Raw genomic sequence first — 12,695 nt, 5'->3', positions numbered from 1 at the left:
TGTGACGGCAGTGGCTACTGTGTTAGGTGTGGAAGTGACAGTGTCGAAGGTGATGACGGCCTACACAACACACGGGAAAACCACATCGGGGAAGCGGAACAGTGGGCGGAAGAAAATCATGAGTGACAGGTCACGCCGGGTATTAAAGCGCATTGTCACGCAGAACTGTCGTGCCACTGCGGAGCAAGTGACGGAGGAACTCAATCAGCACCTCTCCCACCCTGTTTCGACAGTCACAGTCCGCCGCGAATTACATGACATGAACTTACGGGGTCGTGTTGCACGGGCCAAACCGCTCATCAGGGACCATAACGCTTTCGAACGCCGCAAATGGTGCCGCGACCATGCAACTTGGACCGTTGAGGACTGGAAACGTGTGATATGGCGGATGAGTCATCCTTCACCCTATTCTTAACCACGGGCCGTGTTTATGTGTGGAGAACGCCCAAAGGAGCTTATGATCTACAGTATCTCCGTCAAACTGTGAAACATGGCGGCGGCTCGGTAATGCTGTGGGCCGCCATATCATGGTTTTCATTGGGTCCTGTGGTCACACTTAGCGGACGAATCACTGCCAACGATTATGTCGCAATTTTAGGAGACCACTTGCATCCTATGTTCCGGATGTTGTTTCCGGACAATGACGCCATCTTCCAGGATGATAATGCACCCATTCACACAGTTGGCGTTGTTGCAGCGTGGTTTGAGGAACATCGGGATGAAGTTCAACACCTCCCCTGGCCCGCCTAATCCCCAGATCTCAACATAATTGAACATCTGTGGTCCGTCTTGGAAACACGACTCCGGCGACGATTTCCACCTTCATCCTCTCTCACAGAACTGGCCGATGCCCTGCACGAGGAATGGTGTAAAATTCCACTTGCTACCATTCACGACCTCTATGCCTCAATCCCACGTCGCATCAAGGCTGTTCTGAAGGCGAAAGGTGGCCCGACACCATATTAATCTGGTAAGTTGCAATTTCGTTCAGGTGTTTCCATTTTCAGGGTGGCCACTCACCTGGAAAACCTGGAAAACCGGGAAAAGTCAGGGAAATTTTTAATTCTGGAAAAGTCAGGGAATTTTGATGAAAAACCGGGAATTTTTACTCGGGGGAAAATTTACGTTCTGCTGTATTCCTAGTCATTTAGCCGGTTTATTTATATACAAAATAGCTTTGGTCGCTGGGGGCTTCGCCCCCAGATCTCTCCTTCGTTCCAGGTTTCGTTTATCTAGCTCTGCTGGTTTGGGCTGCGCATACTTTCTTCATATTCTTTTGTCATTTAGTGCTGCCCATGAATTGAGCTGGAGCGAAATCGAGACCATTTTGTAATTAACACACTTGTTTTGTTCGATGGCTGCTCGATTTCCAGAATTCGCTCGGGGCTGCGCCCCTGCATCCCGTTTTGTTAGCCACGTGATTAATATAAAGGCTGAACGGTAGTTGAGTATTTCTGCCGGAAGAGTTCCGAATGTGTGTCGAATTCCACAAAATGTGTGGAATTTTGGTTAATGCGTGTATTTCTATGTGGAATCAAAAACTGTGTGGATTCCACATGCATTTGTACTCAGTGGCGGCAGTACTTTTTGCGACACACGATTAATTGGCTATGCTTTTTACAGATATTTGACCTTTTGACCACCAATTTGAAGTAATGGCATTCCCCTCCCCCCCCCCTAGTTTTTACACCCAATTCCGCTACTGCATGTACTACTGTTCTTTAAAAATCAGCTACAAACAAAATTTTCTGATTTCTTAAAAGCACATTTTATTAGTGCTCATTTACTTCAGTTCCGTTGTTTTGTTACACAATATTTCCTATCTATGTCGACCTGTTCCCCGGTTGCATATCCATCGCACGCAAGTGCTGACAAGACAAAACCTTTGGGACCCGGGCTTACCTAAAGTTGTTAATGCCGGCTTTCTAGACCGAAGTCTGCTACTTCCTAATACAGGTGGCTCCATACTCTCTGGGCCAACACCAAAACTTTTGAGTGTCCACAGGAAATCGAACCCGGGACTACGAGCATCGTACGCACACGCGCTAACTATCCGGTTCAGTATATATATATATATACAGTGGCGGCGGTTGGACGTTAAAAGTGGGGGGGGGCAAGACATGATCTTAACAATTGTATATCAATGTTAGATTTCCTGGTTGTTCCTAACAATGGTTGATGAAAGGTTGCATAACTAATAGGATACTAGCTTTTTTCACTTAAAATCCCGTATATCGTATTTCTGTTTTATTAAGTAAATTCGTAAGAGCAATACAGGTAGGTACCCAGCTCTTTATACTCTTAAACGACGAAAGTGTAAGAAGAGATTTAATTCCTTCCTCATGAATATCTTACAATTCTGTCTCGAAAATTGTGTGATCAGAATAATTATTTAATAACAAATTTGCAAAACAAATAAATAAGGATAATATTAATCATAGTAATGAATAATGATGGTTGTTTTGCAGGAATTATATTACAACTGGGAATTAATGAACAACTTATACTTTTAATTCCACACATGCCATTAAATGAATGTTTTTACTCTTAGAAAATGAAATACAGTAAGTACTGCAAGCATATGCTATGACATTTAAGGAAATATGCAATTGCAATATTAATTGCTTTGAATTGCAATTAAAACGCAATTCCTGTAGCTTTCTTAACTCCACGGGAAGACAAATATCCAATACGTACTCACGCAACGGCAAATATTATATGGCACCATTTTTTCCTATGAAACAGTAATACATGACAAAACCTTTACCAGGGTGTCCACATTCTTGTAAATAAGTTAAAGTCAGGGAAGTGAAAATGTGTCAGGTGAAGTTAGGGAAATGGCAGATTGGTCAGGGAAAGTCAGGGAAAAATCGATTTAGATCCATTGTTCAATTACTGAATTTATGAAATAGGGTTGATTTCTTTACTGTTACTGGATGCAAAATGTAATGTTCTCTGATATAGTAGTTGAAACTAATTTTCTGTGAAAAACACATATCTAACTGCATTCTGGCATATTTGCTCAAAAGAGTAGACGCTGTTCTAGTAGAATTGCATGGTGCCAAGAGGATATCTGAACAAGTGGCTGAGAACGCGAAGAAATATTATCTCCAGCTCACAGTAAAAGCTCAGACTGAAGAATTTAAAGATCACTCGAATGAATTCATAGCCAATGATAGAGATGGCATTGGACTTAATGAGTTTTTTTTACTTAGTCTTAGGAAATGGGAAGAACTTCGTTGACTTATGGTCAGTTATGAAATTGTGTTTTATCTTCTTTCACGGAAACGCATTTTTTGAAAGTGGTTTCACAATAAATAAAATTCTCATTGTTGACAACTTACAAGAATAATCTCGGGTGGCTCTACGGATCATATATGATTCTGTGATGAGAATATGTGGATAATCAGGATTAATAATTACAAGAAGTATGATAAATTCAGTGAGAAGTTCAATGAGACAATACCATGTGTATCTGGAAAAAAAAAAAAGAGAAATAAATGCTGAAGACGAGAAGAGGAGAGAGAAACGGAAGATTCTGCAACAACTAAAGGAGCTGGAGGAAGAAGCAAAGAAAATTAAACTGCGGAGACAAGAAGAAGGATATTCAGATCAATGAGAAGAAAACTATGCGAGAAAGGATGAAAACAAATTTCTAAATGGGTTGCTTTTAACAACTGCATCAGCAAAAGTATGTGTGTCTGTGTGTATTTTTTTTTTAATAATCAGTAAAATCATGTATGAACTGTTTATTACTATAGGTAATATTATAATGCTGTGTAATTGGTATTATAATGTGTATTTTTTTCGTATCTTAAGTACTCTGTATACTGCACACTTTCGTTTGTAACTTTACATTTTGTGTAATATGTAGCCCTAATCAATATCTGCCTAATGCATATGTTTGTAAATTTACATTCCTTTGGAAAGAAAATTGAAAAAGAAAGAAACAGAAGCGTAAGAGAACAAGGCCAAGAACAGGGAAATCTGGAACTTTCGTCATGGAAAGTCAGGGAAAAGTCAGAGATCTTTTCTCCAAATTATGTGGACACTCTGTTACATCTTCAAATGAAATTATATAAATTAGGGCGTCTCTTCAAAAAAGTGGGGGGGGGGCAACTGCCCCCCTCTTGCCCCCCTAATCGCCGATATATATATATATATATATATATATATATATATATATATTGGCTGATCCAAGGGGGGCTATAGCCCCCCCTTGACGCTCAGGTATACACTGGATAAAATGGGCTTCGATCCTGCTTTACACTGGATAAAACGGCAAAATATGGTTTAGCCCCTCCCTTGATCATATCCTGGATCCGCCCCTGTATATATATATACGTTAGCTACGCCGCATCAATGTGTGCTTGTGTGAAATTGTGTGTATTTAAACGTGCTACGCGTGTATTTTGGACCTTATGATCCGGCAGCTGGATTTAAGAGGTTGAGGATTAAGGAGGTAAGTAAAGATAGATGCATATGCAGTTATTAAAAAATATATGAAGCATTAAGAGCTATTTCAGAATACATACGAATCACGATTGTGTTGTTTTATGTTTGCGTGTGAGAGGGGGCTTGTAACAACAGCGAAATTATAAATTTATCTTTTATTTTTATTTATTTATTTATTTTTTGTTTGTGTTCAGCTTTGTGAGTACTTTGAATTGTTAGTAATGAAAACACGTAACTTTATAGAGCCATAGAGGTGTGCCTACTGAATTTTTGTGATACACTGTTTGCAATAAGGATGTAGATAGGCCTAACTATTCTTTCATGTAGGCCTGTGTGACCATTAAAGACGGTATCTTTTAGTTACGTGCAAGGGGGTTGGCAGTGGCGTTAAAAGTGGGGGGGCAAGACATGATTTGAATATTTGTATATCAATGTTAGTTTACCTGGTTGATGCTAACACTTTGTCGAAAGGTTGTATAACTAATAGGATACTATATTTTTCAGTTAAAATACTGTATATTCTATTTCATATTTTATTAAGGAAATTGATAAGAGTAACGGAAGTAGGTACTAGCTCTTTGTATTCTTAAACAACGAAAGTGTAAGAAGAGATTTGATTTCTTGCTCATGAACATCTTAAAATGCTGTCTGGAAAGTTGTGTGATCAGATTATGTAATAGCAAACTTGCAAAAATAATAAATAGAAAAGATAATACGGGGTTAACCTAAAAGAAATAGACAAGTTATACTATGTATAAAAATTTTTTTGAGCAAAAAGATTTTACCTGTGGTACATGCATACATATTTGAAGTTTTGCGGCTGACAGTTTTTATTTTGTTTCAATGACGGGTGTGTGACGTAAGCGGCCCTGCCCTCGAACTTGACATTGACGTGGCTTGGAGTAATATGGCGAGTCAAGTTGAGAAGGCTGTGTTCCGGAATATGCCAAGACAAATTCAGTTACTGTAGTGCAACGTCATTTTAGAACAAAGTATGGGAAAGAACCAACCACAGGACAGTCCATTTATGACTGGGTGCATAAATTTGAAGAAACAGGTTGTCTGTGTAAGAAGGAATCCACGGGAAGACCTCCAGTATCAAATGAAACAGTTGAGCGCGTTTGTGCGAGCTACGCTCGTAACCCGAGGAAATCAAAGACACGTGCAGAAAAAGAACTTGATATCCCTCAAAAGACTGTCTGGAACATTCTATGCAAACGTCTCAAGTTCTACCCATATCGACTGCTACTGTAAAGTCTCGATGAAAGTAACAAACAGCAACGTTCAGTTTTGCGTGTTCATACAAAATTTTTGTGAAGAAAAAGATTACCTCATTCAGCTGCTTACATTTGGGGACGAATCAACCTTTCACACTAGTGATGTCGTAAACAGAGCAGGTTAGGGACTCAGAAAGGTTAACGTGTTTTGTGCTGTATCGCCCAAAATGGTGTATGGACCGTTCTTTTCAAGAAGAAACTGTTACTGCAAGAACGTACCTGCACATGTTGCAACTTTGGTTGATGCCACAACTTGAAGAAGATAGTGACAATTTCATATTTGTGCAGGATGGAACCCCACCTCACTGGCATTCGGATGTAAGGGGTTATCTTGACGAAATTCTTCCTAGGCGGTGGATTGGCCGTTCAATTGATGAGAACATGGCTATGACTCAATGGCCACTCAGACTTCATACCGTGTAATTATTTTCTGTGGGGTTTCAGAAAAGATAATGTGTATGTTCCCTCCCCTCCCTCAATCTGATGGAACTGAAAGAACGAATCAGAAATGCTGTTGCATTGGTGGACAGTCAGACTTTTATGCCTGTTTGGGAAGAATTGGACTACAGACTAGATGTTTTCCGTGTAACCAAAGGGTCACACATAGAACATCTGTAGTTGTATCACAACCACTTCCAGATGTACCCTACAACTCACATAAGTTACGTTACCATGTAATTTAAACTCTTCATTCGGGGGACCACTAAAGTTGTCTATTTCTTTTAGGCTAACCCTGTATTACTTAGTAATGAATAATGAGGCTTGTTTTGCAAAAGTTACATAGAAACTTTAATGAATTAGGGATTAATGAACAACTTATATTTTTAATTCCACACAAGGTATTAAATGTATGTTATTACTCTAGAAAGACAGTAAGCTTCCCGAAACATTTTCGTTGCCATTAGGTGCAGTTTTCACTTTCTTGGAATACATCTAAACTCAACAATACTTAGAATCAATCCACACTCCAGTTATACCAAATAATCCTGAAACCTAGGATTATGTTGAATTCAGTAAATTTAATTGTATATACCCTCGTACACCCCTAAACACACCACTTCACTCGTATATTACACTGTAAAACAATGAAAAAGGTAGTAATTCTTTCTTATTGCTCTGTTCTTAATCAATATTCCTTGCTATTAGAAAAAAGGAAACACATTTTAGTCAATTTTTATGCAATTAAAGAACTTGTGAAAGTTTTTTTTTTTTTTTTTTTTTTTCAACGTGTTATCTCAATTAGTTTCAAAGCGGCTGACTAACATTGTAAGAAGAAATGAAGTACACTGGAATCATTGTGCTGCAGTACGTTAAATTTTGGACCATTTTCAGTGGCAATTAAAACACAATTCCTGTAGCTTTCTTAACACAACGGGAAGAAAACTAACCAATACGTACTCACGCAGCGGCAAATATATGGCATCATTCTTTTCTATGAACCAGTAATATATATACAATAATTTTACATTTCCAAATGAAACTATAGACATCAATGGGTCACTTCAAAAAAGTGGGGGGGCAACTGCCCCCCTTTGCCCCCCCTAATCGCCGCCCATGGGGGTTGGGTATTAATAAAATACATAATTCCTCACGATATTTATGACCATGGGCGTCCACAGAGGGGTTCGAAGGGTCAGTCGACTACTCTGGAAAATTGCATAGGTTAATAATAATTTCTGTAATAGAAAGTTATGCTTTCAAATTAAAAGTTTATACTTATTAAGGAAGCTTGTATTCTTCGCCCTCCCTGCGAAATTTTCTGCGGACGCCTTTGTTCGTGACTGATGCATAGTACTGTTCAATTACAACATAGTGAAATATATGCTGAGCTAGTGGTGACGGGTTCGTAGCATGGAAATTTCATATTTACATGAAAAATAGTCAAAGGTCCACAAAATACGTATGCAAAATTTCAATATGATACCTTGAAAACTAAGGCCGCAAAAAATTCGTGAAAATTTCCTAAAGAAAAAAATGCGATTTTACGCTTCCGCGCCCCCCTCACCCCGTTTTGCGCCGCCAAGTTGACGGTCTGCGAAAAACCCGCGTGAGCAGTGTTGAATTTAGAAACTTTTCTCCGGGGGGGATAATGCTGGATGGATATGTTCGAGAAAATCATACCAGTATTAATATCTTTTAAATTTTCTCGTGTCTTCCGGGGGAGGGATTTTTTTATCTCCGGGGGAAATGTCCCCCGGGGCACCCCTGAATTCAACACTGCATGTGGGATGATCTTTGCTCATTGTGTGAATGAATAATAAGAAAAACCAGCTTATCACTCGTGTGTGAGCTGTATAAGAATTTTAAAACAACACTATGAAATAAAAGTATACTAACAATTTGTAAAGGCCTGTACGTCAGTATAATAGGCCTATTTTCAAATATAAAATATCTTTATTTTAATCGATTTCGGTCTAAATTCAGTATATCTGCACATAACTACTCATTTCTAATTCAATATGGTTATATTTTAATTCATTTTACATTATAAAATAATATTTAACTGAAAGTTTCAATTTACTGTTTTCAACAATGGAATTATTGCTTGCCAACAATGTATGTTGTTAGATCAAAGAAATGCCGAAATTAATAACCAATCAGAAACGAGTTCTTTGTCTGCTGTATTTTTGTGACATTCATTTGTGACGTCAAAGAACGATAGCATAACCTTGTAGTGCAATATGACAGAGGTTGCTAATAAGCACAGCTGGTGAAGGTATTGTATATTTGTTGTTAAATCCGGAGAATTATTTGATTGCAAATTAACGAATAATAAGCAGATAATGAGTAGAACAGTTTCTTGATTTGAATTTTGCAATTTTAAACCGATTTTATGTAAATTCTGTAATGGTGTTTTTCCAAGAAAATAACTTTAAGAATTATTGACTACTTATTTTTTTAAACATATATTTGTTTAAAAAAGAAATGAAAATTTCAGTCAAGGGAGTTGAGGATTGTCGCAGGGTGCGGGCTCCACCTCCGTTGGCCATTTCCTAGCTATGGGCCTGGATCAAAATACCATGCTTTCGAGTAATTCTTTTTCTAACACATGGACTTCTTTGCCGTATAACTCACATGATTTGTGTTTAATAATGGTTTGCAGGGCCGGCGACAGGGGAGGAGGAATAGGGGACAAATGCCCGGGAGCCTGGAATCACAAAAGAATAATTAAAAATAATAATTTTACTGGGATTTAGGAGTTCGTGTCCCTGAGTTGCCCAAGGTTCCTGTCGTGGTGTATGATTAACGTGTCAGTTTTCGTTAATGCGCGTAACCACCCGTAGGAGTGATAAAATATACACTGATAATTTTTATGAATTTTTCCAATGTCAATGATTTGTAAATATTATGTAAAACGACATTTCTATGATGGGTTGGATTTATTTGCTGTAATTTTGAGCCGTTTATCAACCTTTTCGCGCATTGTTCGTATTCATATTTGAGTTTCCGTTACATTCGATTTTCCGATCCTAAATTCTAGTACAGATTTGGTTTGGTCTGAGGAAATAAGCATGCATATTGATTGTAACATTGCGTAAATGTTGATTCGTCCTATATAAATTATTCGCTTCTAAATATGTAAAGAGAATAACGGGTGGCTGATTCATGGGCGGCGTTAGGGGGGTGAGGGGGGAAGTTGCCCCCACTTTTTTGAAATGACCCATTAATGTAAAGTTTTTATATATATTAACGGTTCATAGAATAAAAATGGTGCCAAAAAAATATTTGCCGCTCCGTGAGTACGTATTTGTTGTCTTCCCGTGCAGTTAAGAAAGCTACAAGAATTGCGTTTTAATTGCCACGAAAAATGGCTCAAAAATTAACCTATTAGCACGCCACAATTCGAGTGTACTTTCATTTCTTCTTACAAGGGCTCGATATGTTAGTCAGCCGCTTTGGAACTAATTGAGATAAAATTTCGCAAAAAAAAAAAAAAAAAAAAAAAAAAAAAGTCCTTCACAAGCAGTGTTTCTTTCAGAAACAATGTTCCGGGGGCACACTTAGTATTCCGGAGAGGTACTGCAGGTACTATTCTGTTTATTATTATATGATAGACTGTTATTTTGGTCTCCTTCGGGGTGAACTCTCAGAGCTTCAGGGGGCAGTGCTCCCCAAAAAACACTCTTCAAAGTTATTCTTTAATTGCACAAAAATCGACAGTTCCTAAAATGTCTTTTCTTCTTTCTACTAGTAAGGGATATTTTGATTTGATTTTTTTTTTTTTTTTTTGAGTTTAACATTCCGTTCAGCAGTGAGGCTATATGAGACATGGACCTACTGATTAACGTGGAATATGAACCACATGAGCTCCCGCCAGGAATCGAACCCGGGTCTCCCACGTCAAAGACGCGGCATTGTTTTGCAGTGTAATATACGAATTTAGGGCAGTAACGTATATTGTGGGCTATCAAAGCTATCACTGAAGCCCATATCTGAAGTGAACTAGACAGTTGCTAGTGCTAATTCTTCGAAATATGTAATAAAACAACTACAGAAAAGACTGCACTGTTAGTGAAGTTAACATTTAATCAACTAGCCTTATTGTCTGGATCTGCTAGGTCTAGTGATAGCCCAAGTCACAATCCCAGCATACGCCACTGGTTTAGGGGTACAATTTTGTATATACAATTAAATTTAGTGAATTCAACATAATTCTAGGTTTTAGAATTATTTTACATAACTGAAGTGGGGAGTGATTCTAAGTATTGTTGAGTTTTGATGTATTCCAAGAAAGTGAAAATTGTACCTAATGGCAACGAACATGTTTCGGGAAGCTGCAAAAGTATTTCTTTAAATGTCGCAGCATAAGCTTGTAGTATTTACTCTTTCTAACAGTAATAACAGTATAATAGCATGCGTGGAATTAAAAATATAAGTTGTTAATTAATTCCCAGTTTCAAAATAACTTTTGCAAAACAAGCCTCATCTATATATTTAATGCGCGTGTCTGTCTGTCTATCTGTACCCAATATATTCAGACTACAAGCTAAAGGGGCTACGGGTACCAAATCTTGACGCATTCGTAATTTGCATTATCACGATTCCGGCGAACTTTCATGTATTTAGTTTTATCTGCGTTTACTTCTAACCCCATTTCCCTGCAAGCATTTAATAAATCTCTGCATTTCGTTCTATTGTTCGTTTATCTTCCCCTATCAGATTTACATAATAGGCGTATGCCACAACCTGGTGAACACCTTTTAGCTCTAGGCTCTGGTTGCTATCCTTTAATTTCCTTATAGCATACTCCAGGACAAAGTTGAATAATAATGACAACAAAGCGTCTCCTTGCTTCAGGCCATTTTCAACGTGAAATCTTGCGGACAAGTATGTTCCTACGCGGACTTTGCTTTGGGATTCGCTTAAACACATCTTATTAATCTAACTAACTTTTTCGGTATACCAAATTCAGTAACAACGTTGAGCAATGAGAAACAATAGACAGTGTACTTATGTTATTGATGTTGTTATATATATTAATTTCTGATGTGAATGATTGTACACTCATATTCATATTATTACTGTATTATTTTTCATTTCAGTTTGCGTCTCAATCATGTCCAAAAAAGCTACTTTTTCGAACGACTGGCTCTCCAACCCAAATTTCTCATTGTGGCTTTCTGCTGTGAAGGACAACAGGAATGCTGCATTCTGTAAGATTTGCAGAAATACTTTTAGCCTCAGCAACATGGGGAAACGGGCTATTATTAGCCACATGGAAGGCAAAAAACACACTGCAGCTGTGAAGAACTCTCTAGTAACTCGGCCGATAACAACTTTTTGTCAGCAAAAGAATGCAGTGGAATGTAGTGGTCAGAATCCAGGTCCTTCTTGTCCCGCTGAAGAACTGGTTGTAAGTAAAGAGATGCTGGTGGCTTCCGAAGAATCTATTAAAAATAAACATGCTAATGTTATGAAGTCGTTTCTAGTGTCTGAGTCAGTAACTAAAGCTGAAGTTCTGTGGTGTTTGCAGGCAGTAATGGAACACTTGTCATTCCGATCTGCTTCCCGACTGGCAACAAATTTCAAGCTCATGTTCCCTGATAGCGAAATTTGTAGTAAGATGCAATTACAACGTACCAAGTTAGCTTATACTATCGTTCATGGTCTTGGACGACTTTTTAAAGGTGATCTTCTCAAAGAAATAGAAGCTTGCAAGCATTATGTTATTGGGTTTGATGAAAGCCTTAACAAAGTCTCGCAAAAGCAGTAAATGGACCTTACGATTCGGTTTTGGGACAATGAAAGAAACCAAGTGTCAGCAAGATATTTAAATTCAATGTTCCTCGGACATTCAACGTCAGCAGACATTCAAGTTAGTTTCAAGAATGGTATCGTAGGTTTGGACCTCAAGAAAATTGTTCAAGTTTCGATGGATGGTCCACATGTTAACTTCAAATTTTTAAGTGACCTGCAGAAAGATCTTGCAAGTTCACCTTCAGATCCAATTCTTCTTGATATTGGAAGTTGTGGGCTGCATACTATGAATTGTGCTTTTAAAGCTGTCATGCAAGCAACAGGTTGAAAATTAGAATAATTCCTAAGGGCGTCTTATAATTTATTCAAAGACGTTCCAGCTCGTCGTGCAGATTACATAAGATGCACAGGGTCTTCTGTTTCCGAAAAAAATTTTGCAGCATTAGATGGACAGAAAATTCGGACGTTGCTTCCCGGGCGATGGAAATATTACCGAACGTAAAGAAATACGTACAGTGGGCTGTTGATGAGAAGAAAGTACCACAGTGCAAAAGCTTTGATACTGTAAGACATTTCACAAATGATAACCTGCTTGGTGCAAAACTTGGCTTTTTCACAACATTAGCAAAAACTGTTGAACCTTTCCTGCGTGAATTTCAGGGAGAAGCTCCATTAGCTCCTTTCCTTTACAACTCGCTCCAGGTCATAGTATTGTCTGTTGCAGGTCGTTTTGTGAAAGATAGTGTTTTGGAAGGCCGGCCATTG

The sequence above is a fragment of the Thermobia domestica genome, chromosome 8 (assembly GCF_964235325.1).
Source record: "Thermobia domestica chromosome 8, izTheDome1.hap1.1, whole genome shotgun sequence".
NCBI lineage: Eukaryota > Metazoa > Arthropoda > Insecta > Zygentoma > Lepismatidae > Thermobia > Thermobia domestica.
Note: the sequence above shows the minus strand (reverse complement) of the source record.